Source organism: Arachis ipaensis, chromosome B01, assembly GCF_000816755.2.
Source record: "Arachis ipaensis cultivar K30076 chromosome B01, Araip1.1, whole genome shotgun sequence".
Taxonomy (NCBI): domain Eukaryota; kingdom Viridiplantae; phylum Streptophyta; class Magnoliopsida; order Fabales; family Fabaceae; genus Arachis; species Arachis ipaensis.
In genome coordinates, this window is record NC_029785.2 from 47,692,202 (window position 1) to 47,697,663 (window position 5,462).

A 5,462-nucleotide genomic window follows, 5' to 3' on the forward strand; every position below is an offset into this window, starting at 1 on the left:
ATAAAGAGGACTCCATAACACCATCCGAATGACACTCCTAAGATCTAAGAATTCTAAGATGTAAGGACTAATGAACACTAGAATCCTTGCATAAGCATATAATTAGAGTTCACCTCCATTATCACTTAATCACTTCACTCACCAAGGCATCATAAGAAATTTTCCAACACAATCCAATAAAAAGAATCCTTTGTGCATAATTATTTCCTTGCTTGGGGACAAGCAAGATTTAAGTTTGGTGTTGTGATGCGGGTGCATCATTGCCTGTTTTTGATAGTTATTTCAGTAGGTTTTAGTTAGTTTTCATACAAATTTGGCCAATAAATGAGTAATAGCATGAAAAATCGCTTCATGAAACAAAATCTCAAGCATAGGTGAATTTTAGTTAATATACATGGTAAATATGATGAAATAGATCACACTAAGTGAAAGTATGATTTTGAGCATTATTAGCACACTTAGTATAGTAAAGTTTATCTTGTATGTTACTTTGATACACTTTGTTTGTTTGATTTCAGACCAAAAGAAGCAGAGAAGAGCCACGTTAGTGGCTACATTAGCGCCACTAACGTGGCCATTAAAGTGGAAGGAAGGAAAGCTTGGAAAGTTAGTGAGAATGTTAACGGCATTAACTTTAAAGATGGAGCAGTGTTATTGGCAAAAGTGAGTGCCAATAATGCTAGCGAAGCAAGAAGACCCACGTTAGCTTCCACGTTAGTTACATTAACGTGGGAACTAATGTGGAAGGAAAGGAAAACGCCAACGTTAGTGGAAAAAGTGCGTGCCACTAACGTTTGTGAAGAAAAGGAAGACCCGCGTTAGTGGGCACGTTAGTTAAACTAACATGGACACTAACGTGGACAAAAGTCTCACCTGGCAGCCTGACCATGCCTTCTTCAAATAAGAATAACTTGAGCCACAAAGCTCCAAATGAGGTGATTCCAATGGCATTGGAAAATAGGATTCTAGATCTTTCCAAGCATATATGGCACTACATGGTGGACACTGAATTTGAGGGAGAAAACCTGCCCCAAAAGTGCAAAGATGAACATGGTATCAACCTGTAGTAAGGCCAGCTGACCTCTTCACCTTCCAAGAAGTGTAACTCGAGCTGTAGAGCTCCAAATGATGCACTTTCAAAGGCGTTGGAATGTAGACATCTAGGGCTTTCCAACAATATATAATAATTTGGGGTGGATATTAAGTTTCAGCTCCAGAACCTGGCAATATTAAGCCCCTGATCACTAACGTTATTGTGACTCGCTTTTTCCAGTAACGCTAGCGACTATACCAGCGACCTTGTCCACTTCAAAGGAGCATAACTTGAGTTACAAAGGTCCAATTATGGTGATTCCAGCTGCGTTAGAAAGTTGACATTCATAGATTTCCAACGATATATAATACTTTATAGTGGGCATGAAATTAGAGAACAAGCAAGAGGAATCTTTTAAGCCCCAAAAAATTACCAACTGGGTAGCAAGTTTGACGTTAGCCACACTAACTTCAGCACTAACGCCACACTTGTAGCGTTAGTATGGATAACGAAAGCAATAAAGCCAAGTCACCCTAGACCACAATTTGATTCACTTCTCTCTCAAGTCCACTTCAAAGCTCAAGCAAGCAAGCCCAGAATTGTCAACCAATCAAGGCCACAAGAAGCATCTAGAATAGTTAATTTTTATTTCATTGTAATTTGCTTTCAATTTCATTTTATTTTTGTAATTTAGGAGAGCCTATAAAAAGGCCTTAGTTTCTACATTGAATTTATTCTGGAACGGAGAATTGAAGGGGAGTGGGTCTTCGAACCCCTCCCCTCCTACACTCTTCTTCCTTTTCTCTTCTTTTCTTCCTTAGGAGTAGTTTCGTTTTCTTTGTACTTTTCATTTATGAATTTTGAAGTTTCAATTTTAGTTTCAATCTTCATCTTTACTTTTCTGCACTTTCTTTGTTTTCTATTTTGGTAGAGCAATGATCAACTAACTCTTTTCATTGGGTTAAAGAGATCTATTGTGATTCAATGGATCAATTGTAGTTCTTATTCTTCTTCTTCTTTCTTTTCTCTTGATTTTACTAGAGAGCTTTCGATCTTCATCCAATTAGGTAATTGTCTCGGAAGAGAAATTGCACATACTTGGATTTCCTCTAAACCTTGGAAGAGGAATGAGGAAATCATGCTAGAAATGCTCTCTCACATTGGATTAGGTTGGGGGGTTTGATGGATATTGTGACATTTAATCCTACCAATACTTTGATCTATGAATGTGTGTGGTATAATCAGTGACCAAACTTCATCTCTTCCCATGAGCAATTAAATTAAGGAATTGGAAAATTGTTCAATCTTAGAGAGATTAGATTGCAAAGGAATTGGGATCCAATCACTTATGATTGCCAAGGAGATCAATGAATGCATTGATTGAGGAAGAGATGAGAATGAACTTGATCTGGAGGATTGCAATATATCTTGATCCCAATGTTCATTTTATTTTTAGTTCTTACATTTACTTTTCTTGCCATTTTACTTTTTTGCACTTTATCTCTTTCTTTACTTTTGTGCTATTTTCTTTTTCTGTTGCTCATCACTCCAATAGATTCGTCTAACTAGGATAATCAATTAACCATTGATTGCTTAATCCGTTAATCCCTGTGGGTTCAACCTCACTCTATTGTGAGTTATTACTTGACGACAATTCGGTATACTTTCCGAAGGAAAATTTATTGAGAGACAAGTTTCCGTGCATCAGGAGTTTAAGCCGACTAGTATATACAGACATACAGAGTTTTGGAGTTAAAAATAACTTATACAACTATTCTCTCAAATAAGCCTCTAAGGCCACAAAGATAAATGTACAAAAGATGTGAGAGTAACTATAACAAAGAAAAATAGAAATAAACCAAGGAGGAACCATACTCCGCTCTGTCACCATATCCGCAATCTCACCAAGGTGGACTACGACCTGCATCTGAAAAACAACAACAAAGTATGGAATGAGAACCGGAGGTTCTCAGTATGGTAACCGTGCCCAATAATGTAAGATGTAAGGCCCCGGGACGCCGAAGGTAATCCTAGAACTTCACACCAAACTGATATTCAAGCTTAACGTAAATAGATAAATAAATAACTTAAACCATAACCGGGTTATCTAAACTTAAGGGAATTCTAACTAATACTAATCACACCGCTGTATCCCACATCCTTCACCAACTGAACCTCCGTGCGATCCCATTGCCACCGCCAACCTAACCTCCTCAGCACCAAACAAACACAGATAATGCAAACAAGTAATACATAGGTAATAATCATATATCACAATTAATTCAAGAAGCAAGTAAGCATATTATACAATTAGGCAAACTCAAGTAATCATAGCAAACAAGCACATAAAAGATGCATATGATGAATGCTTGTCCTATTGGCTTGTGATATCACTTGTCGGTCTATAAATGCCACCCGACACATCCTTTCGGATGTCGCCTTTTCTACCACTTCCGAGGATATAGTGCCTGGCACGCTTTTGTTCCAAGGATATAGTGCCTGGCATACTACCGCTCCGAGGATATAGTGCCTAACACACTTGCATGCTCAATCCGAGAATATAGTGCCTGGCACACTCTTGCGGCAGAGAAGAAAAACAAAAACAACATATAATTCATCACAAATCATTCCAAGGATATAGTTCCTGGCACACTATCAACTCTCAATATTCCAAGGATATAGTGCCTGGCACACTCTCAACATTCATCAAGATCATCATTCCATTAACATCCTTAAACATTCATATTTCTCAAACTCATCATAAGCAATTCCATTCCAAACTCATCAATTCACCAATTTCTCACATCCGTTGTCAGTAATCACCAAGTTTACTACTCTTCCCTCTCTTTCAACCAAACTCATCCTTAATACACCAGAATCCTAAACCTTTGTTCGCTAACTTTTCAAACTAACACCAAATAAATTCTCCTAAGGCCCTTCTGATGACAAGTCATCTTATGCTAGTTTCACAAGCATTATTCTCTTGTTTCGTTCAGTTTTTATGCACTTTCTTGCACAATAAGTAAGTGTTTAGATTGAAACTTCATGCATTTCCCAAGTCAATTAAACATGGTTGTTTATGTGCTTTTTCATAAGGTTTTATGCTACTTTTACTAGATATTATGAATGGTGCAAATTGGGTAGAATTTTTCTTTTGTTTTCAATTGATTTTATGCACTTTCTTGAGCCATAAGTAAGCCAATTGGGTAGAATTTCATGTTTCCTTTGATTCAATCAACCATAGGGTATACTTCCAACAAGAATAACTTGAGTTGTAGATGTCCAATTGAGGTGATTCCAAGTGGGTTAGAAAGCTGACATATAGAGCTTTCCAACCATATATAATAGTCTATAGTTGGCATAAGACTTGCAACGTTGACAAGAGGACAAAGTAGCACCCCAAGAGGCATACAAGAGGGATCCACGTTTGGCTCAAAGTTTGACCTCAAACTTTGGCTCAAACGTGGATGACAGCAAGGAAGGCTAGCTGATATGAAAAGTTTGAGTAAAAGTTTGACCTCAAACTTTTACTCAAGCTTTTTCGGTTCATGGCCCGGTTCACAAGTGGGTTTCTCTCCAACTCCAAGAGCAATCAACAGAGGCTTTTGTCAACCCAATTTCATCAAGAGCAAAGGCCCAATTCAAGGCTTGAAGATCATTTGAAGAGAGTGTATAAATAGCTTAGAATTTAAGTTTTTAGGAAGCTTTTCCGTTTTAGTTTTTACTAAGTGATTTTGGGGAGAGCTTTTGGTTAGAAGTTATTTTGAGATTCTGAGTCTTGGGGAAGGAGAATTGAATTCTCTTCCTCTTAGTTTTCTTGTTTTCAATTTCATTTACACTTGCCTTGAATCTTGGGTTGAAGAATTGAGGAAATTCTATCTCAATCTTATCTTGTGATCTCTCTCTGTTTTGATTTACTGCATCATTGAGAATTTGCGATTTCACTTCTTTCCTTCTACTGCTGGACCTTTACTTTTCTTGCAATTGAATTCTCAATTTGGATCTAGGAAGGCATTGAGATCTAAACTTGGTTACCTAGTCTCTTGTGTCCTGAGATCTATATCTTTCAATTTCAATTTCCTTGTTTTGTTGTTACACCAAGCCTATTTTCATTTTCATTTGAGATCCGGTTTAATTGAATCCATCTTTTACATTTCTGCTTGTTGCAATTTACTTTTCCTTGTTTAATTTCTGCAATCCCAATTTCCAACTCCTTTTATAATTCAAGTAATTTACATTTCTTGCACTTTAAGATTCTGCAATTTACATTTCTTGCGTTCTAAGTTTCTGCCATTTAATTTCTTGTTCTTTAAGATTCAGCACTTAAATTTTCTATTCTCTTTAATTTCATACAAATTACCCATTCCCTTTATTTTCCATGCAATTTAAATTCTGGTAATCACAAATCACTCAACCAAATCTTGATTCG